This window comes from Coregonus clupeaformis, chromosome 8 (genome assembly GCF_020615455.1).
Source record: "Coregonus clupeaformis isolate EN_2021a chromosome 8, ASM2061545v1, whole genome shotgun sequence".
Taxonomy (NCBI): domain Eukaryota; kingdom Metazoa; phylum Chordata; class Actinopteri; order Salmoniformes; family Salmonidae; genus Coregonus; species Coregonus clupeaformis.
This window is the reverse complement of record NC_059199.1, coordinates 31391713-31415886: the sequence shown is the minus strand read 5'-3', so window position 1 is coordinate 31415886 and position 24174 is coordinate 31391713. Positions and strand designations below refer to the sequence as shown.

The 24174-nt window shown below is 43.0% G+C and overlaps 1 pseudogene; it reads left to right on the top strand.

Moving 5' to 3' along the window:
* The window catches only part of LOC123491448, a 47041-nt pseudogene extending 33869 nt beyond the window's left edge, over nt 1–13172 (top strand).
* Nucleotides 13173–24174: the final 11002 nt, after the last annotated feature.

Sequence of the window (24174 nt, the reverse complement as noted above, 5' to 3'; positions counted from 1 at the left end):
CCAATATAATGATGTAATTTGACCTCTCCCATAACACATATTATCAGAGAGCGTTTCTAAAGTGGTCAAAGTAGGTTGTAGGGCAGATTGTTTTAGACTGGAAAAAATAAAGCTTCTCAATTGTAAGTATTTGAAAAAATAATTTAGTGGTAAGTTAAATCTTCTCTTTAGTTCTACAAATGACATTAGCCCTTTTTTCTTTTTATTGTATAAGTCCATTACTTTAACAATACCTTTTCTTCTAAGTTCTTTAAACCCCAAGTCATTTTTACCAGGTATGAAATTGTCATTTCCCCAAATTGGTGTAAAACTGGATAATACAGGGGATTCACCCAGATATTGCTGTACTTCCTGCCATATAGTTGGTGTTTTTAACAAAGGGATTAGTAGTCTTCTTCTTTAGTTTCTTAAAGGGAGCAGAGTACAAATATCCATCCAAAGTGAAGCCTTTTGTGGTTTCTTGGAGAACCAAAACATTGCAGCCCTAAGTTGTGCAGCCCAGTAATACCACTGTAGGTTTGGAAGTTGCATCCCCCCTCTGTCATAGGGCAAATAAAGAAGAGAAAGTCTAAGCCTTGGTTTTCTGTTGCTCCAGATAACATTTGAGAGTATCTTTCAGATCTTTGGGGAAAATAAAGGTGGTGGAGCCAGAGGAATTGATTGAAATAGATAAAGACATTTGGGCAGAATATTCATCTTAATGATATTTATTCTACCAGTAATAGATAGACAATGATGTCCATCTGTTGATGGATTCTGTTACACTCGTCACCATGGGGACATCATTTGTTGAGCTCAAGGAGCTAAATTCTGGTGTGATTTTAATACCAAGATATGTGAAACCTTGTTCTGTATTCACAAATGGATGCTGTACAATTGGATTCAGTCTCTCTTGCTTGTTTAGGAAAAGGTTTTCAACTTTAATCCCAAAAAACGGACAAGTTATTAATTAAATTGGAGAGGGAAAAAAATTATTTATATATGTTAGGAATAAGAGGGTATCATCTGCATACAGGGCCACTCAATGTGCAAAATCTATTTTTATTCCTCTAATTGACGGGTGGGCCCTTACTGCAATGGCAAAGGGTTCTATAGCTAAAAGAAGAATGTCCGGCCAGTCCAGGACTCTTTCTCGTGCCCCAGAAAAGCTTAAAAGGTTGTGAAATCAAGTTGTTAGTGGCAACTTCTGCAGTGGGGTTGGTATATCATATCTTAATCCATTTACAGAAGTAGTTCCCAAACCCAAATTTCACATTTTGTTGGGTATTTATCAGGCTTCAGAATAAGATGAAAGCCTCCTTAGAGAGGAGGGGAAGCAACCTTGCTAAAAGGATTCTGCATACAGCTACAGTGGGGAGAAAAAGTATTTGATGCACTGCCGATTTTGCAGGTTTTCCTACTTCAATCAATCAATCAATCAATCAATTTTATTTTATATAGCCCTTCATACATTAGCTAATATCTCGAAGTGCTGTACAGACACCCAGCCTAAAACCCCAAACAGCTAGTAATGCAGGTGTAGAAGCACGGTGGCTAGGAAAAACTCCCTAGAAAGGCCAAAACCTAGGAAGAAACCTAGAGAGGAACCAGGCTATGAGGGGTGGCCAGTCCTCTTCTGGCTGTGCCGGGTGGAGATTATAACAGAACCATGCCAAGATGTTCAAAAATGTTCATAAGTGACAAGCATGGTCAAATAATAATCAGGAATAAATCTCAGTTGGCTTTTCATAGCCGATCATTAAGAGTTGAAAACAGCAGGTCTGGGACAGGTAGGGGTTCCATAACCGCAGGCAGAACAGTTAAAACTGGAATAGCAGCAAGGCCAGGCGGACTGGGGACAGCAAGGAGTCACCACGGCCGGTAGTCCCGACGTATGGTCCTAGGGCTCAGGTCTCTCAGTTGGCTTTTCATAGCCGATCATTAAGAGTTGAAAACAGCAGGTCTGGGACAGGTAGGGGTTTCGTAACCGCAGGCAGAACAGTTGAAACTGGAATAGCAGCAAGGCCAGGCGGACTGGGGACAGCAAGGTGTCAGCATGCCCGGTAGTCCTGACGTATGGTCCTAGGGCTCAGGTTCTCAGAGAGAAAGAGAGAACGAGAGAATTAGAGAGAGCATACTTAAATTCACACAGGACACTGGATAAGACAGGAGAAGTACTCCAGGTATAACCAACTAACCCCAGCCCCCGACACATAAACTACTGCAGCATAAATACTGGAGGCTGAGACAGGAGCGGTCCGGAGACACTGTGGCCCCATCCGAAGACTCCTGGGCCAGACTACACTCAATCATATGACCTACTGAAGAGATAAGTCTTCAGTAAAGACTTAAAGGTTGAGACCGAGTCTGCGTCTCTCACATGGGTAGGCAAACTGTTCCATAAAAATGGAGATCTATAGGAGAAAGCCCTGCCTCCCGCTGTTTGCTTAGAAATTCTAGGGACAATTAGGAGGCCTGCGTCTTGTGACCGTAGCGTACGTATTGGTATGTACGGCAGGACCAACTCGGAAAGATAGGTAGGAGCAAGCCCATGTAACGCTTTATAGGTTAACAGTAAAACCTTGAAATCAGCCCTTGCCTTAACAGGAAGCCAGTGTAGGGAAGCTAGCACTGGAGTAATATGATCAAATTTCTTGGTTCTAGTCAGGATTCTAGCAGCCGTATTTAGCACTAACTGAAGTTTATTTAGTGCTTTATCCGGGTATCCGGAAAGTAGAGCATTGCAGTAGTCTAACCTAGAAGTAACAAATGCATGGATTAATTTTTCTGCATCATTTTTGGACAGAAAATTTCTGATTTTTGCAATGTTACGTAGATGGAAAAAAGCTGTCCTTGAAACAGTCTTGATATGTTCGTCAAAAGAGAGATCAGGGTCAAGAGTAACGCCGAGGTCCTTCACAGTTTTATTTGAGACGACTTTACAACCATCAAGATGAATTGTCAGATTTAACAGAAGATCTCTTTGTTTCTTGGGACCTAGAACAAGCATCTCTGTTTTGTCCGAGTTTAAAAGTAGAAAGTTTTCAGCCATCCACTTCCTTATGTCTGAAACACAGGCTTCTAGCGAGGGCAATTTTGGGGCTTCACCATGTTTCATTGAAATGTACAGCTGTGTGTCATCCGCATAGCAGTGAAAGTTAACATTATGTTTTCGAATAACATCCCCAAGAGGTAAAATATATAGTGAAAACAATAGTGGTCCTAAAACGGAACCTTGAGGAACACCGAAATGTACAGTTGATTTGTCGGAGGACAGACCATTCACAGAGACAAACTGATATCTTTCCGACAGGTAAGATCTAAACCAGGCCAGAACTTGTCCGTGTAGACCAATTTGGGTTTCCAGTCTCTCCAAAAGAATGTGGTGATCGATGGTGTCAAAGGCAGCACTAAGGTCTAGTAGCACGAGGACAGATGCAGAGCCTCGGTCTGACGCCATTAAAAGGTCATTTACCACCTTCACAAGTGCAGTCTCAGTGCTATGATGGGGTCTAAAACCAGACTGAAGCATTTCGTATACATTGTTTGTCTTCAGAAAGGCAGTGAGTTGCTGCGCAACAGCTTTTTCTAAAATTTTTGAGAGGAATGGAAGATTCGATATAGGCCGATAGTTTTTATATTTTCCGGGTCAAGGTTTGGCTTTTTCAAGAGAGGCTTTATCACTGCTACTTTTAGTGAGTTTGGTACACATCCGGTGGATAGAGAGCTGTTTATTATGTTCAACATAGGAGGGCCAAGCACAGGAAGCAGCTCCTTCAGCAGTTTAGTAGGAATAGGATCCAGTATGCAGCTTGAAGGTTTAGAGGCCATGATTATTTTCATCATTGTGTCAAGAGATATAGTATTAAAACACTTAAGTGTCTCTCCTGATCCCAGGCCCTCGCAGAGTCTGTGCAGATCCAGGACAGCTAAGCCCTGGATTCAAAGAGGAGTCCGTAATTTGCTTTCTAATGGTCATGATCTTTTCCTCAAAGAAGTTCATGAATTTATTACTGCTGAAGTGAAAGCCATCCTCTCTTGGGGAATGCTGCTTTTTAGTTAGCTTTGCAACAGTATCAAAAAGAAATTTTGGATTGTTCTTATTTTCCTCGATTAAGTTGGAAAAGTAGGATGATCGAGCAGCAGTGAGGGCTCTTCGGTACTGCACGGTACTGTCTTTCCAAGCTAGTCGGAAGACTTCCAGTTTGGTGTGGCGCCATTTCCGTTCCAATTTCCTGGAAGCTTGCTTCAAAGCTCGGGTATTTTCTGTATACCAGGGAGCTAGTTTCTTATGACAAATGTTTTTCGTTTTTAGGGGTGCAACTGCATCTAGGGTATTGCGCAAGGTTAAATTGAGTTCCTCAGTTAAGTGGTTAACTGATTTTTGTCCTCTGACGTCCTTGGGTAGGCAGAAGGAGTCTGGAAGGGCATCAAGGAATTTTTGTGTTGTCTGAGAATTTATAGCACGACTTTTGATGCTCCTTGGTTGGGGTCTGAGCAGATTATTTGTTGCGATTGCAAACGTAATAAAATGGTGGTCCGATAGTCCAGGATTTTGTGGAAAAACATTAAGATCTACAACATTTATTCCATGGGACAAAACTAGGTCCAGAGTATGACTGTGGCAGTGAGTTGGTCCAGAGACATGTTGGACAAAACCCACTGAGTCGATAATGGCTCCGAAAGACTTTTGGAGTGGGTCTGTGGACTTCTCCATGTGAATATTAAAATCACCAAAAATTAGAATATGATCTGCTATGACTACAAGGTCTGATAGGAATTCAGGAAACTCAGAGAGGAACGCTGTATATGGCCCAGGAGGCCTGTAAACAGTAGCTATAAAAAGTGATTGAGTAGGCTGCATAGATTTCATGACTAGAAGCTCAAAAGACGAAAACGCCATTTTTTTTTTTGTAAATTGAAATTTGCTATCGTAAATGTTAGCAACACCTCCGCCTTTGCGGGATGCACGGGGAATATGGTCACTAGTGTAACCAGGAGGTGAGGCCTCATTTAACACAGCAAATTCATCAGGCTTAAGCCATGTTTCAGTCAGGCCAATCACATCAAGATTATGATCAGTGATTAGTTCATTGACTATGACTGCCTTTGAAGTGAGGGATCTAACATTAAGTAACCCTATTTTGAGATGTGAGGTGTCACGATCTCTTTCAATAATGGCAGGAATGGAGGAGGTCTTTATCCTAATAAGATTGCTAAGGCGAACACCGCCATGTTTAGTTTTGCCCAACCTAGGTCGAGGCACAGACACAGTCTCAATGGGTATGGCTGAGCTGACTACACTGACTGTGCTATTGGCAGACTCCACTAAGCTGGCAGGTTGGCTAACAGCCTGCTGCCTGGCCTGCACCCTATTTCACTGTGGGGCTAGAGGAGTTAGAGCCCTATCTATGTTGGTAGATAAGATGAGAGCACCCCTCCAGCTAGGATGGAGTCCGTCACTCCTCAGCAGGTCAGGCTTGGTCCTGTTTGTGGGTGAGTCCCAGAAAGAGGGCCAATTATCAACAAATTATATCTTTTGGGAGGGGCAGAAAACAGTTTTCAACCAGCGATTGAGTGCTGAGACTCTGCTGTAGAGCTCGTCACTCCCCCTAACTGGGAGGGGGCCAGAGACAATTACTCGATGCCGACACATCTTTCTAGCTGATTTACACGCTGAAGCTATGTTGCACTTGGTGACCTCTGACTGTTTCATCCTAACATCGTTGGTGCCGACGTGGATAACAATATCTCTATACTCTCTACACTCGCCAGTTTTAGCTTTAGCCAGCACCATCTTTAGATTAGCCTTAACGTCGGTAGCCCTGCCCCCTGGTAAACAGTGTATGATCGCTGGGTGATTCGTTTTAAGTCTAATACTGCGGGTAATGGAGTCGCCAATGACTAGGGTTTTCAATTTGTCAGAGCTAATGGTGGGAGCCTTCGGCGTCTCAGACCCCGTAACGGGAGGAGTAGAGACAAGAGAAGACTCAGACTCAGACTCCGACTCGCTACATAATGGGGAAAACCGGTTACAAAGCATGTAGAGGTCTGTCATTTTTATCACAGGTACACTTCAACTGTGAGAGACGGAATCTAAAACAAAAATCCAGAAAATCACATTGTATGATTTTTAAGTAATTAATTTGCATTTTATTGCATGACATAAGTATTTGATCACCTACCAACCAGTAAGAATTCCGGCTCTCACAGACCTGTTAGTTTTTCTTGAAGAAGCCCTCCTGTTCTCCACTCATTACCTGTATTAACTGCACCTGTTTGAACTCGTTACCTGTATAAAAGACACCTGTCCACACACTCAATCAAACAGACTCCAACCTCTCCACAATGGCCAAGACCAGAGAGCTGTGTAAGGACATCAGGGATAAAATTGTAGACCTGCACAAGGCTGGGATGGGCTACAGGACAATAGTCAAGCAGCTTGGTAAAAAGGCAACAACTGTTGGCGCAATTATTAGAAAATGGAAGAAGTTCAAGATGACGGTCAATCACCCTCGGTCTGGGGCTCCATGCAAGATCTCACCTCGTAGGGCATCAATGATCATGAGGAAGGTGAGGGATCAGCCCAGAACTACACGGCAGGACCTGGTCAATGACCTGAAGAGAGCTGGGACCACAGTCTCAAAGAAAACCATTAGTAACACACTACGCCGTCATGGATTAAAATCCTGCAGCGCACGCAAGGTCCCCCTGCTCAAGCCAGCGCATGTCCAGACCCGTCTGAAGTTTGCCAATGACCATCTGGATGATCCAGAGGAGGAATGGGAGATGGTCATGTGGTCTGATGAGACAAAAATAGAGCTTTTTGGTCTAATCTCCACTCGCCGTGTTTGGAGGAAGAAGGATGAGTACAACCCCAAGAACACCATCCCAACCGTGAAGCATGGAGGTGGAAACATCATACTTTGGGGATGCTTTTCTGCAAAGGGGACAGGACGACTGCACCGTATTGAGGGGAGGATGGATGGGGCCATGTATCGCGAGATCTTGGCCAACAACCTCCTTCCCTCAGTAAGAGCATTGAAGATGTGTCGTGGCTGGGTCTTCCAGCATGACAACGACCCGAAACACACAGCCAGGACAACTAAGGAGTGGCTCCGTAAGAAGCATCTCAAGGTCCTGGAATGGCCTAGCCAGTCTCCAGACCTGAACCCAATAGAAAATCTTTGGAGGGAGCTGAAAGTCCGTATTGCCCAGCGACAGCCCCGAAACCTGAAGGATCTGGAGAAGGTCTGTATGGAGGAGTGGGCCAAAATCCCTGCTACAGGAAACGTATGATCTCTGTAATTGCAAACAAAGGTTTCTGTACCAAATATTAAGTTCTGCTTTTCTGATGTATCAAATACTTATGTCATGCAATAAAATGCAAATTAATTACTTAAAAATCATACAATGTGATTTTCTGGATTTTTGTTTTAGATTCCGTCTCTCACAGTTGAAGTGTACCTATAAAAAAAAATTACAGACCTCTGAATGCTTTGTAAGTAGGAAACACTGCCGATTTTGGAGGTTATCAAGTACTTGTTCTCCCCACTGTATATACAGTGCATTGGGAAATTATTCAGACCCCTTGACTTTTTCCACATTTAGGTATGTTACAGCCTTAATCTAAAATAGATTAAGTTGTTTGTTTCCCTCATTAATCTACACACAATACCCCATAATGACAAAGCAAAAACTTGTTTTTATCAATTGTTGCTAACATTTTTTAACCAAATATAATAAAAAATACGAAAATATCACATTTACATAAGTATTCAGACCCTTTATTCAGTACTTTGTTTAAGCACCTTTGGCAGCGATTACAGCCTTGAGTCTTCTTTGGTATGACGCTACAAGCTTGGCACACCTGTATTTGGAGAGTTTCTCCCATTCTTCTCTGCAGATCCTCTCAAGCTCTGTCAGATTGGATGGAGAGCGTCGCTGCACAGCTATTTTCTGGTCTCTCCGGAGATGTTAGATCGGGTTGAAGTCCGGGCTCTGGCTGGGTCACTCAAGGACGTTCAGAGACTTGTCCCAAAGCCACTCCTGCGTTGTCTTGGCTGTGTGCTTAGGGTAGTTGTCCTGTTGAAAGGTGAACCTTCGCCCCAGTCTGAGGTCCTGAGTATTCTGGAGCAGGTTTCATCAAGGATCTCTCTGTACTTTGCTCCGTTCATCTTTCCCTCGATCTTGACTAGTGTCCTAGTCCCTGCCGCTGAAAAACATCCCCACAGCATGATGCTGACACCACCACGCTTCACCGTAGGGATGGTGCCAGGTTTCCTCCAGATGTGATGCTTGGGATTCAGGCCAAAGAGTTCAATATTGGTTTCATCAGACCAGAGAATCTTCCTTCTCATGGTCTAAGAGTCTTGAGGTGCCTTTTGGCAAACTCCAAGTGGGCTGTCATGTGCCCTTTACTATTCCAAGATGGCGTAGCAGTGCGGTCGCGTTCTTTGTTGTGTGTCTGTGTAAATAGTCAGTATTTTTTGTGTTTTTCGTACATATTTTCCTATCATACTTTTCATCCTTCTACAACATATATTTTCCTGCAAGCCGCCTCACTCAATGTGGAACGGATTCTATTATTGACTTACCTTTATCTGGAATCTCCAGTTGAAACTAGCTAGCCAGCTAACTAGCTACTTGCTATTAGCCATCGTTAGCGGTTTTCACCCAGAACATCGGATTCTACTTCCGGAATAACTGATTCACTGGACATTAACACCGGATCGCAACTAGCTAGCCGCAACCGATTGGATGTTGCTGTTTGGCTGTTCACCACTGCCCCAGAAGCAAGCACCAGTTAGCCGTGAGCTAGCCTCAAGCCCATTTCCCGGCTATCTACCTCTGTCTACCGGACGGGAGTAGCCAGCTAACTAGCTACTTGCTATTAGTCACCATCAGCGGTTTTTCACCATTGTCTGTGGCCTGCACTACCAGCCAGCTCTAGCCTGGACTATTATCGGTCAGTCTGCACTGTCTGCACAGTGTGTTATCGACCCAGAACATCGGTTTTTCTGCCGGAATCACTGAATCACTGGACTTTTAACAACAGATCATCACAGCTAGCTGCAACCAAATGGACGTTGTTGTGGGTAATCAGCCTTGAGCTATCCTAAAGCCAGGCCCATCGCCCGGCTATCTACCTCTCTGTCAACCGGACGGGACTTCCTAGTGTTGACTTGCTACAGACCCCCCTCAGCCCAGAGCTGTGCCCTGGACACCATATGTGAACTGATCGCCCCCCCATCTATCCTCAGAGTTCGTACTGCTTGGTGACCTAACTGGGATATGCTTAACACCCCGGTCAACCTACAATCTAAACTAGATGCCCTTAATCTCACACAAATTATCAACGAACCTACCAGGTACAACCCCAAATCTGTAAACATGGGCACCCTCATAGATATCATCCTGACAAATATACCCTCTAAATAGACCTCCACTGTCTTCAACCAGAATCTCAGCGATTATTGCCTGCGTCCGTAATGAGTCCGCGGTCAAACGACCACTCCTCATCACTGTCAAACGCTCCCTAAAACACTTCAGCGAGCAGGCCTTTCTAATTGACCTGGCCCGGGTATCCTGGATGGATATTGACCTCATTCCGTCAGTAGAGGATGCCTGGTTGTTCTTTAAAAGTGCTTTCCTCTCAATCTTAATTTTTTGAATGGGGCATGCTTATTTATCCTCAGACTTGACTGCCCTTGACTAGCACAAAAACATCCTGTGGCGTACTGCATTAGCATCGAACAGCCCCCGCGATATGCAACTTTTTAGGGAAGTCAGGAACCAATATACACAATCAGTTAGGAAAGCAAAGGCAAGCTTTTTCAAACAGATGTGCATCCTGTAGCACTAACTCCAAAAAGTTTTGGGACACTGTAAAGTCCATGGAAAATAAGAGCATCTCCTCCCAACTGCCCACTGCACTGAGACTAGGAAACACTGTCACCACAGATAAATCTACAATAATCGAGAATTTCAACAAGCATTTTGCTACGGCTGGCCATGCTTTCCACCTGGCTACCACTACCCCGGACACCAGCTCTGCACCCTCCGCTGCAACGTGCCCATGCCCCCCCCGCTTCTCCTTCACACAAATTCAGACAGCTGATGTTCTGAAAGAGCTGAAAAATCTGGACCCCTACAAATCAGCTGGGCTAGACAATCTGGACCCTTTCTTTCTAAAATTAGCCGCCAAAATTGTCACAACCCCTATTACTAGCCTGTTCAACCTCTCTTTCGTAACGTCTGAGATCCCCAGAGATTGGACAGCTGCCGCCGTCATCCCCCTCTTCAAAGGGGGTGACACTCTAGATCCAGACTGTTAGACCTATATTCATCCTGCCCTGCCTTTCAAAAGTATTTGAAAGCCAAGTTAACAAACAGATCACCGTCCATTTCGAATCCCACCGTACCTTCTCCGCTATGCAATCCGGTTTCCGAGCTGGTCATGGGTGCACATCAGCCACGCTCAAGATCCTAAACGATATTATAACCGCGATCGATAAGACAGTACTGCGCAGCCATCTTCATCGACCTGGCCAAGGCTTTCGACTCTGTCAACCACCGCATTCTTATTGGCAGACTAAATAGCCTTGGTTTCTCTGACTGCTTCGCCTGCTTCACCAACTACTTCTCAGATAGAGTTCAGTGTGTCAAATCAGAGGGCCTGTTGTCTGGACCTCTGGCCATCTCTTTGGGGGTGCCACAGGGTTCAATTCTCGGGCCGACTCTATTCTCTGTGTATATTTTACATTTTTTACATTTTACGTCATTTAGCAGACGCTCTTATCCAGAGCGACTTACAGTTGGTGAATATATATATATATTTTTTATACTGGCCCCCCGTGGGAATCGAACCCACAACCCTGGCATTGCAAACGCCATGCTCTATCAACTGAGCTACATCCCTGCCGGCCATTCCCTCCCCTACCCTGGACGACGCTGGGCCAATTGTGCGCCGCCCATGAGTCTCCCGGTCGCGGCCGGCTGCGACAGAGCCTGGATTCGAACCAGGATCTCTAGTGGCACAGTTAGCACTGCGATGCAGTGCCTTAGACCACTGCGCCACTCAATGATGTCGCTCTTGCTGCTGGTGACGCTCGGATCCACCTCTATGCGGACGACACCATTTTGTATACATCTGGCCCTTCATTGGACACTGTGTTAACAAACCTCCAAATGAGCTTCAACGCCATACAACACTCCTTCCGTAGCCTCCAACTGCTCTTAAACACTAGTAATACTAAATGCATGCTCTTCAACCGAACGCTGCTTGCACCCGCCCACCCGACTAGAATCACTACTCTCGGCGGGTCTGACCTAGAGTATGTGGACAACTACAAATACCTAGGTGTCTGGTTAGACTGTAAACTATCCTTCCAGACTCACATTAAGCATGTCCAATCAAAAGTTAGATCTAGAATCAGCTTCCTATTTCGCAACAAAGCCTCCTTCACTCATGCTGCCAAACATGCCCTCGTAAAACTGACTATCCTACCGATCCTTGACTTCGGCGATGTCATTTACAAATTAGCCTCCAACACTCTACTCAGCAAATTGGATGTAGTCTATCACAGTGTCATCCGTTTTGTCACCAAAGACCATATACTACCCAACATTGTGACCTGTACGCTCTTGTTGGCTGGCCCTCACTACAATGACCCAACACACCTACAGGCTATGTAATGGCTATTTGACCAAGAAGGAGAGTGATTGAGTGCTGCATCAGATGACCTGGCCTCCACAATCATCTGACCTCAACCCAATTCAGATGATTTGGGATGAGTTGGACCACAGAGTGAAGGAAAAGCAGCAAACAAGTGCTCAGCATATGTGGGAACTCCTTCAAGACTGTAGGAAAAGCATTCCAGGTGAAGTTGATTGAGAGAATGCCAAGAGTGTGGAAAGCTGTCAAGGCAAAGGGTGGCTACTTTGAAGAATCTAAAATATAACATATTTTGATTTGGTTAACACTTTTTTTTGGTTACTACATGATTCCATATGTGTTATTTTATAGTTTAGATGACTTCACTATTATTCTACAAGGTAGAAAATAGTAAAAAATAAAGAAAAACCCTTGAATTAGTAGGTGTGTCAACTTATGACTGGTACTGTATATTACACCAACTGACTGGTTCATCTGATGTTGTTCACACAGGAGACCATGTTGAGACATTCTCTACATCCAGAGAGCAACACCAGGAAGATCACAGAGCTAAGACGTCTCACCACTGCCCACATTGTGAGGAGATTTTCCCAATTCTATCAAAGTTAAAAATACACCTACAAATACACACAGGAGAGAAGCCTTACTTCTGCTTTGACTGTGGGGTGAGTTTCTCTCAACTGGGCAACTTAAAACGACATGAACGTATACACACAGGAGAGAAGCCTTACTCCTGCTCTGACTGTGGAAAATGTTTCTCTCGACTGGGGGTCTTAGAAATACATGAACGTATACATACAGGAGAGAAGCCTTACTTCTGCTCTGACTGTGGGGTGAGTTTCTCTCGACTGGGCAGCTTAAAACAACATGAACTTATACATACAGGAGAGAAGCCTTATTTCTGCTCTGACTGTGGAAAATGTTTTAAATCATCAGCTGAACTAAAAGTTCATCAGAGAACACACACAGGAGAGAAGCCTTACTCCTGCTCTGACTGTGGAAAATGTTTTAAATCATCAGCTGAACTAAAAGTTCATCAGAGAACACACACAGGAGAGAAGCCTTACTTCTGATCTGACTGTGGGGTGAGTTTCTCTCGACTGGACAACTTAAAAACACATGAACGTATACATACAGGAGAGAAGCCTTACTTCTGCTCTGACTGTGGGGTGAGTTTCTCTCATCAGAGCACCTTAAAACAACATGAACGTATACATACAGGAGAGAAGCCCTACTCGTGCTCTGACTGTGTAAAATGCTATACAACATCAACTAAGCTAAAATGTCATCAGAGAACACACACAGGAGAGAAGGCTTACTCCTGCTCTGACTGTGGAAAATGTTTCTCTCGACTGGGCAACTTAAAAACACATGAACGTATACATACAGGAGAGAAGCCTTACTCCTGCTCTGATTGTGTAAAATGCTTCACAACATCAACTGAGCTAAAAGTTCATCAGAGAACACACACAGGATAGAAGCCGTTTTCCTGCTCTGACTAAATGGGCCATTTAAAAAAAATAAAAAGACACCAAGGTAAACATAAAATAGAGAAGCCTTACCACTGATCTGACTGTAGAAAATGTTTTAAAACAACAGCTGAGCTAAAAGGTCATCAGAGAACACACACAGGAGAGAATCCTTACTTCTGTTATTAATATGGCAAGAGTTTCTCCCGATTGGCAATGTAAAATGTAATGTAATGTAAAAATACACCAACGATTACACACTGGAGAGAAGACTTATTACTGCACTGACTGTGAGACGAGATTCTACAGATTGGGCAATTTAAAAAGACACCAACGTATACATAAGAAATGGTAGTGGATTGGATCAAATGAAGAAAGCATAGAACACTCTATTGTAATCCTATTGTTTCTCACTGTGAGAGAACTGTGCAGAGGAAAGGGAGTGTTGTAGAATGTTGGCATCTATTTATTTTACTGATCAGTGTTCACCTTGTCAGTTTTGCTGTACCAGGGTATGGAGGAAACCATGAGTACATGCATCCATGCCGTGTGTCAGCATTGCAGGCTGGTGGTGGTGGTGTGGGGTGTGTTTTCATGGCACACATTGGGCCCCTTGATAGAAGTGGAGCAACATTTGAATGCCACAGGATATCTAAACATCATTGCCAATCAGGTGCATCCCTTCATGGCAATAGTTATCCATTTGCAAATAGATTTTTTTCAGCAGGATTATGCCCCATGCCACAAGGCTTGTCCAGGATTGGTTCCACGAACATGACAGTGAATTCAGCTTTCTGCAGTGGCCTTCCGAGGCACCAGATCTCCATCCAATTGTGCATCGGATGGAACAAGCTATTCGGAGTAGAGATCCACTCCCAGCCAACCTGCCACAACTGTGGGAAGCATTACAGTCAACATGGGCCAGCATCTCTGTGGAACGCTCTACACACCTTGGAGAGTCCATGCCCTGACAAATTGAGGCTGTTCTGAGGACAAAGGGGGATGCAACTCAATATTAGGAAGGTGTTCCTAATGTTTTGTACACTCAGTGCCTTTGGAAAGTATTCAGACTCCTCGACTTCTTCCACATTTTGTTAGGTTACAGCCTTATTATATTATTGATGAAATAAAACATTTTCCTCATCAATCTACACACAACAGCCCTTTTTAGAATTTTTAGCAAATGTATTAAAAATAAAAACCTGAAATACCTTATTTACATAAGTATTCAGACCCTTTGCTATGAGACTTGAAATTAAGCTCCGGTGCATCCTGTTTCCATTAAGGAAACATCCTTGTGATGTTTCAACAACTTGATTGGAGTCCACTTATGTTAAATTCAATTGATTGGACATGATTTGGAAAGGCACACACCTGTCTATATAAGGTCCCACAGTTGACAGTGCATGTCAGAGCATGGTGGTGGCAGCATCATGCTGTAGGGATGTTTTTCAGTGGCAGTGACTGGGAGACAAGTCAGGATCAAGGGAAAGATAAACGGAGCAAAGTACAGAGAGATCCCTGATGAAAACCTGCTCCAGAGTGCTCAGGACCTCAGACTGGGGCTAAGGTTCACCTTCCAACAGGACAACGACCCTAAGCACACAGCTAAGACAACGCAGGAGTGGTCCAGCAGAGCCTGGACTTGAACCCGATCGAACATCTCTGGAGAGACCAGAAAATAGCTGTGCAGCGACGCTCCCCATCCAACTTGACAGAGCTTGAGAGGATCTGCAGAGAAGAATGGGAGAAACTCCCCAAATACAGGTGTGTCAAGCTTGTAGCGTCGTACCCAAGAAGACTCAAGGCTGTAATCGCTGCCAAAGGCGCTTCAACAAAGTACTGAGTAAAGGGTCTGAATACTTATGTAAATGTGATATTTAAAGTTTTTTTTCTTTCTATTTGCAAAAAATACTGTTTTTTCGTTGTCATTATGGGGTATTGTGTGTAGATTGATGAGGGAAAAAACGATGTAATAAATTTTAGAATAAGGCTGTAACGTAACAAAATGTGGAAAAAGTCAAGGGATTTGAATACTTTAGGAATGCACTGTATATCAGATAAAGATGGTGTGATCAGCTTTCAGCATTAGTTTGGGTGGATTATTTTATATTACTAAACAACTTTTGTTTAATGATAAACAGGTTATGAATCGACTACTTGTGTTCATTAAATTGTCTTTTAAAACTAGATTCATTATTTTAGTCATTGTTTATGAATTTATTTGGATAACTGTATAGAAGTTAATTGATCTGGCGGCAGGTAGCCTAGCGGTTAAGAGTGTTGGGTCAGTAACTGAAAGGTCGCTGGTTTGAATCCCGAGCCAACTAGGTGAAAAATCTGTCGTTGTGCCCTTGATCAAGGCAATTAACCCTAATTGGTCCTGTAAGTTGCTCTGGATAAGAGCATCTGCTAAATGACAAAAATGTAATGAAAAATAATGTTTTGTACATTAATTTGTTCTGGGCAACATCTTCTTGTGTATAATTAAATGAAACAAACTGTTTTAAATAAAATAGTTAGTGTCTATATATGAACCAAATTTGATCCCATTTACATTATCCCAAACAAATGGCCTATACTGTATATACAAGACACAACATTACCTCTTTGTTTATCCTGGCCAGAGGGACAGGGCCATAGTAAGCTAGACTATTTAGCTGATGTTGTTAGTAGGACAACAAAGAGACAGCATTAGCACTCCGATGTGAAGGACAGCTCTTACAAAAATGCACCATGGTGGAAAAATGAACAACAACATTCCATGGTACTATGATGTTTTTTGGGTCACTACCAAGGCAGGAAAATACTATGGCACTGGTGCAAATACCATGGCATTTTCCTGCCACTGTAGTGACCCAATAAACATGATAGTACCGTGGTATCTTTTTCATTAGCTGCACTAGTACCATGGTATTTTCCTGACATGGTACTGAACAAAAAACACAGATTTTTGTAAAAAATGATACTAGGCCAAGAAACATGGAGAGAAGAAACTGCCAGATGTGTCATAACAGGACCCATTTGATATGGAACATTGGATACATTCAGCAGGGTGGGAAAAAACACAGTCAAACACGTTTTAAATGGATTGGCGGAAGGGCTGTGGTCACCATTCATGTAATACATTAAATATATACATCAGACGGTATTGGGGAGCTATTTCATAGGGTGTTCACAGGTACATTATTTTCCCATTTCAATCTTATGCCAACCAGATGTAATTTACAATATAGGGGGGTTGGCAACTAGGTTTGGCCTCCAGTCAATGTGTTGCTGAGCTTGTAGCTAGTCTGCGGGCCAGAACATAATTAGCCTATTAACAAATAGCCTATAGCTGCCCAATTCATAGTCCTACACAGTGAAGCTACACTACACATTTAACACGTGGTTAGTGGGCTAATCAATTCAATGACCATAACATAATAATGTCCATCTGATTACAGTGTTAAAAACACATGAACGTATACACACAGGAGAGAAGCCCTACTCCTGCTTTGACTGTGGGGCAAGTTTCTCTCAACTGGGCACCTTAAAAAGACATGAACCTATACATACAGGAGAAAAGCCTTACTCCTGCTCTGACTGTGTAAAATGCTTCACAACATCAACTAAGCTAAAAGTTCATCAGAGAACACACACAGGAGAGAACCCTTCCTTCTGTTCTTAATATGGCAAGAGTTTCTCCCGTTTGGGCAATGTAAAAACACACCAACGGTTACACACTGGAGAGAAGCCTCATCACTGCACTGACTGTGAGACGAGATTCTACAGATTGGGCAATTTAAAAGACACTAACGTATACATAAGAAGTGGTAGTGGATTGGATCAAATGAAGAAAGCGTAGAACACTATTGTAATCCTATTGTTTCTCACCGTGAGAGAACTGTGCAGAGGAAAGGGAACGTTGTAGAATGTTAGCATCTCCTTACTTTACTGATCAGTGTTCACCTTGTCAGTTTTGCTGTGTTTAGATAGCTTCTACTGTATAGATATTGAGATTACCTTGGATTTGCCCTTAGGGTTGAATATCCTCTGTGAGGCGTCTCACAATGGAGTCTGGTTGACTGGGTGGTACTGCTTCCCTCTGCAGTTTTCTGTGGGAATGAGCTAGTAGACACAACATACACTGAGTGTACAAAACATTAAGGACACCTGCTCTTTCCATGTCATAGACTGACCAGGTGAACCCAGGTGAAAGCTATGATCCTTAATGATGTAGTTGTGGTGTATTTATTATGAATCACCATTAGCTTTCAGCAGAAAACAAGAAACTGCAGTTGCAGTGGGCTAAGGAATGAAAACACTGGACACTGGAGAATTTGAAAAACATTGCCTGGTCTGATGAATCCCGGTTCCTGCTGTTTCACACTGATGGGAGGACTAGGGTATGGAGAAAACCATGAGTACATGCATCCATGCCGTGTGTCAGTGTTTCAGGCTGGTGGAGGTGGTGTGGGGTGGGATTTCATGGCACACATTGGGCCCTTGATAAAAGTGGAGCAACATTTGAATGCCACAGGATATCTAAACATCATTGCCAATCAGGTGCATCCCTTCATGGCAGCAGTGTATCCATCTGCAAAATATATTTTTTCAGCAGGATTATGCCCCATGCAACAAGCCTTGTCCAGGAATGGTTCCACCAACATGACACTGTAGTGACCAAAAGAACATGATAGTACCATGGTATTTATTTCATTGTACTACCATGTCAGGAACACACCATGGTAGTTGCACCAGTACCATGGTATTTTCCTGACATGGTAGTACCATGGTATTCTTTAGAAACATAGAGAGAAGATACGGCCAGATCTGTCATAACAGCCCGGAAGTAAAGCCAGATTGAATTTACAATATAGGGGGGTTGGCAACTAGGTTTGGCCTCCAGTCAATGTGTTGCTGAGCTTGTAGCTAGTCTGCAGGCCAGAACATAATTAGCCTATTAACAAATAGCCTATAGCTGCCCAATTCATAGTCCTACACAGTGTAGCTACACTACACATTTAACACGTGGTTAGTGGGCTAATCAATTCAATGACCATAACATAATAATGTCCATCTGATTACAGTGGTAAAATCACCAATGTCTGTATTAATAGTCCTACCTGTTCTATTCAAATATATTCATTGTATTTCTCCAATATCAAACCAGTGTGTCTTGTTTGCAACGAAACTGTCGCTGTTTGCGAAGAGTTCAATCTGAGATGTTATTATGAATCTAAGCATGGTACTTTCAGAAGTAGATTCAGAAGTCCGACGCAGAAAGGAAGGTAGGCCTAAGGAGTGAACACCCTGTGTGTTTTACAGTGGCCATTTTATTATGTACATATTGTATTAATATTACTGAACCTTTATTTAACCAGGCGGTTCTTATCGAATTACACAAATCTACAAGGAGTCATTAGAAACCATATTTAATAAGAGCGTCTGCTAAATGACTCAAATGTAAATGTAAAAATGTGTACATGTGTGTTTTTGCCCTCACATACCTTATTCCATTCAAAGGCTGGAGTTGCTTAGTTGAGTCCACTGTGTGAGTGTTAAGGCAAAAACTAAAAAGCTCACCCCTTTGTGTCCCATGGACCAGGATTGGGAAACACTGTAGTACATTGCAACAAGTGTGATGATGCAAATTGTATGCAATTATCATTTTCCTCATTTGCATCATCACACTTGTTTCTCTGTACTGAAATCTTGAAAACTTAATTTCTAACATGCAACATTTTTGCCGTTGTATTAACAGTGGACTAATGAACAAAATACAACATTATATCGTTGTTTTTTTAACATCCCTTTCATAGCACCTACCACTCCATTAAAGGAGTAGTTCACTATTTTACAACTTGAAGTCCTATATGTAAGGTTTATATACAGGGGACGTTGGTGTGTACTCAAGATTCAAAGGTATGTACTCAGGAGAAGAATCTCTGATTTTAGCAGCGCCATTTTTTACACCTTCGCGGCATTGAACTGTGGTTCTTCAATGTTTTCCTGCCCCTGTTGAAAAGATAAAACATTTGTGGATCTTTAGAAAATGTCTCCTGTATCTGCCGTTTCCATCATGTTGCAATGATTTCTTTGCTAAATGTTTTTTTGTCAAATAAACCTAGGCCAATGGAAACCTGTCTACTGATGCCATCTCTAGATCCTGCAATGCAAACTAGGCTCCACTGTCACAATCAGGACTAGGTGACTGTAGGTTTAGAATCAGTGTGGAAGGAGAGAGGCAGCCTGGGTTTGTAATCTGTCAACTCTGGTTAGGATCCCAGTCCTAAATAGAAGTCTGAGATCAACTTCCTGGTCCCCTGTGAATGCCACACCCCCTCCCATTGTACCGTATGTATGAACACATTTTGAACAATGGCTGCCGAATATGCTGTGGTCCTTACTAACACAATAGGAAAGGTTGTGGTTTATGTGGGCCATCACATGTGAGTACTCACGTCTTTCACTCTGAGCATTCATATCAATGAAAGGTACATCACTGCCACCATCTGGTGGTTCTGTCCTGGTGAGATCACAGGGTCAAAGAAAACTTGGTATGACTGTAGTCACTCCAGGCACTCAGCCCATAAGAACCATTAATACGGTCAGAACTAATATGGAAGAACTGAATACAACCATAAGAACCATTCATACTGTCAGATCTAATATGGAAGAACTGAATACAAAAGAGAAGGAGAGGTTGACCAGTACAAATTAATGTACAAACATTATTTTTCATTGGCAGATCAATGCAGTTTTCCAAACATAATCATCATCAGTTGTTTTGTAAGATTTTAACTAACTGAACAAAAATATAAACACAACATTCAACAATTTTACTGGGGTACAGTTCATATAAGGAAATCAGACAATTGAAATACATTCATTAGGCCCTAATCTATGGATTTTACATGACAGGGGCCCACCCATCAGCCAATAAGAATAATTTTTCCCCACTAAAAGGGCTTTATTACAGATATAAATACTCCTCAGTTTCATCAGCTGTCCGGGTGGCTGGTCTCAGATAATCCTGCAGGTGAAGAAGCCAGATGTGGAGGTCCTGGGCTTGCACGGTTACACGTGGTCTGCGGCTGTGAAGCCAGTTGGACGTTCTGCCAAATTCTCGGTAGAGAAATGTACATTCAATTCTCTGGCAACAGCTCGTGAACATTCCTGCAGTCAGCATGCCAATTGCGCACTCCCTCAAAATGTAGACATCTGTGGCATTGTGTTGTGTGACAAAACTGCACATTTCAGAGTGGCCTTTTATTGTACCCAGCACAAGGTGCACCTGTGTAATGATCATGCTGTTTAATCAGCTTCTTGATATGCCACAACTCGCAGGTGGATTGATTATCTTGGCAAAGGAGAAATGCTCACTAACAGAAATGGAAACAAATTTGTGCACCAAATTTGAGAGAAATAAGCTTTTTGTGCGTATGGAAAATATCCGGGATCTTTTATTTCAGCTCATGAAACATGGGACCAACACTTTACATGTCAAGTTTATATATTTTTTCAGTATAGTTTTAGAAGACAATTAACTAAATACGTAGTCATTTCATTTTGTCACATGTTTGGTAAACAACAGGTGTAGACTAACAGTGAAATGTTGACCAACAATGGAGAACACAATACAACAATTATAATAATAGGAAAAAGATTGTAGCACAAGGAATTAATACACAATGAGCAATGGTAGCTTGGCTATATACATGGGGTGCCAATACCTAGTCAATGATAGCTTGGCTATATACAGTGCAATCTGAAAGTATTCAGACCCCTTGACTTTTTCCACATTTTATTATGTTACAGCCATATTCTAAAGTTGGTTAAATCATTTTTTCCCCTCATCAATCTACACACAATACCCCATAATGTCAAAGCAAAAGACAGGTTTTTAGACATTTTTCCTAATTTATTAATAAAAAATGGAAATATCTAAGTATTCAGACCCTTTACTCAGTACTTTCTTGAAGAACCTTTGGCAGCGATTACAGCAGGGTCTTCTTGGGTATGATGCTACAAGCTTGGCACACCTGTATTTGGGGAGTTTCATTCATTCTTCTCTGCAGATCCTCTCAAACTCTATCAGGTTGGATGGGGAGCGTTGCTGCACAGCTATTTTCTGGTCTCTTCGGAGATGTTCAATCGGGTTCAAGTCTGGGCTTTGGCTGGGCCAGGTGAACCTTCGCCCCAGTCTGAAGTCCTGAGCGCTCTGGAGCAGGTTTTCATCAAGGATCTCTCTGTACTTTGCTCCCTTCATTATTCCCTCGATCCTGACTAGTCTCCCAGTCCCTGCCTCTGAAAAATATCCGCACAGCATGATACTGCCACGACCATGCTTCACCGTAGGCATGGTGCCAGGTTTCCTCCAGAAGTGACGCTTGGTATTCAGGCCAAAGAGTTCAATCTTGGTAACAAAAGACCAGAGAATATTGTTTCTCATGATCAGAGTCCTTTAGGGGCCTCTTGGCAAACTCCAAAGCGGGCTGAACTCTGGAGCTCTGTCAAAGTGATCATCGGGTTCTTGGTCACCTCCCTGACCAAGGCCCTTCTCCGATTGCGCAGTAGGCCGGGCGGACAGCTCTAGGAAGAATCTAGGTGATTCCAAACTTCTTCCATTTAAGAATGGAGGAGGCCACGGTGTTCTTGGGGACCTTCAATGCTGCAGACATTTTTTGGTACCCTTCCCCAGATCTGTGCCTCATCACAATCCTGTCTTGGAGCTCTACGGACAATTCCTTCAACCTCATGGCTTGGTTTTTGCTCTGACATGCAATGTCAACTGTGGGATGTTATATAGACAGGTGTGTGCCTTTTCAAACCATGTACAATCAATTGAATTTATCTCAGGTGGACTCCAATCAAGTTGTAGAAACATCTCAAGGAATATCAATGGAAACAGGATGCACCTGAGCTAAATTTCGAGATTCATAGCAAAGGGTCTGGAATACTAATGTAAATAAGGTTTTGCAAAAATTTCTAAACCTGTTTCCACTTTCTCATTATGGGGTATTGTGTGTAGATTGATGAGGGATTTTTGTTGCTTTTGTTGTTTGTAAAAAAAAACATTTTTACAATAAGGCTATAACTTATTTTTTTGTTGAAAAAGTCAAGGGGTCTGAATACTTTCAGAATGCACTGTATAGACACTAACTATTTCACTTTAAATACTTTGTTATATTTATGCACAAGAGAAGAAGAGGTTGCCCAGCACAAATTCATGTACAAACATGATTTTTCATTACATATTTGTAATTTAGCAGATGCTCTTATCCAGAGCGACTTATAGGACCAATTGGGGTTAATTGCCTTGCTCAAGGCCACAATGACAGCTTTTTGACCTAGTTGGCTCGGGATTCAAACCAGCGACCTTTCAGTTACTGGCCCAACACTCTTAACCGCTAGGCTACCTGTTAAATACATAACACATTACGTGACATAAGTAGAATACAGAACACTTGAAACATTACAAGACATTTTTCATGATGGAAATTGAAATATTAAAATGTGATTTAAAAAAAGCAGTGGGTAGAGTGGCGTTTCGCAGGCGGTTTGTACGGGCAGTTATACAGGACAGTTTGTGGCTGTTTCTCAGGAGCCTGGTGGTGTGCAGTTACCTCTTCTTGGAGGGAGCAGGTCATTCAGTGGATGGTCAAGAGTGTGCATGTCCTTCACCAGGTGCACTGCAGCCTGTTCTCGCCTGCTCTGCAGTGACGGGACCTGTGGTTGGACTGCTCCACCTCTGGAGATGATCCTCAAGGCCCTCCTCTGCACCCTGTCTAGTTGGGCCTGCTGCTTTTTACTGCATCCAACTAACAGCACTCCACCGTATTCCAGAACAGTCAAAAAGGCGTTTCGAGGCCTTTCTCACTGGCTGCTCCACATGTCACCACTGAGGTTAGAGTCTAGATTAAAATCAAGATACTTGGTTGCTGTCAGATCTAGGATGGAGTCCCCTCTGTGGTCTTGTCTTTGGCCACTTGTTTCATGTCTGGATGGGAGTTTGTCAGCATCTTGATGGGCAGGTGATTAAAGTCTCCACACAGGATGAGACCCATTTGGGGAGAGGACATCCTGATCACATGGACAGTGATTATGAGATAATCCACAGTGTTCTGCTGCAGTGTTTTGTCATGTGCCCATGGTGGATGTTAGAGCACTCCACTACCAGAGATGAAACTGAGCTGGGGTGTTGTTTAGGACGGAGCTGAAGACACTCAAACTCTTCTTTCTCTAGGTCAGTTATTCTTCTCTTTGCCTGCATACTGTGATTCACATACATAGCCACGCCCCCTCCTTGCATCCCCTCTCTGGACCGGTCATTTCTGAACAGCTGATAGTCTGTCATCAGAACAGCCTCAATTTGTCGGGGCATGGACTCTACAAGGTGTCGAAAGCGTTCCACTGGGATGCTGGCCCATGTTGACTGCAATGCTTCCCACAGTTGTGTCAAGTTGTCTGGCAGTGTATTTCTACTCAGAATAGCTTGTTCCATCTCCTACAACAGATGCACAATTGGATTGAGATCTGGTGCCTCGGAAGGCCACTGCAGTAAGCTGAATTCACTGTCATGTTCGTGGAACCATTCCTGGACAAGCCTTGTGGCATGGGGCATAATCCAGCTGAAAAAATATATTTGCAGATGGATAACTTCTGCCATGAAGGGATGCACCTGATTGACAATGATTTTTAGATATCCTGTGGCATTCAAACGTTGCTCCACTTTTATCAAGGGGCCCAATGTCTGCCATGAAAACACACCCCACACCACCACCACCATCCTGCAATGCTGACACACGGCATGGATGCATGTACTCGTGGTTTCCTCAATATCCTAGACCTCTCATTATCTTTACAGTACGAGCTATCTAAGCACTGCAAAACTGACAAGGTGCACACTGATCAGTTAAGAGATTCTAACATTCTACAACTTTCCCGTACCTCTGCACAGTTCTCTCACAGTGAGAAACAATAGGATTACAATAGAGTGTATCCCATCCACTACCACTTCTTATGTATACGTTGGTGTCTTTTTAAATTGCCAGATTTGTAGAA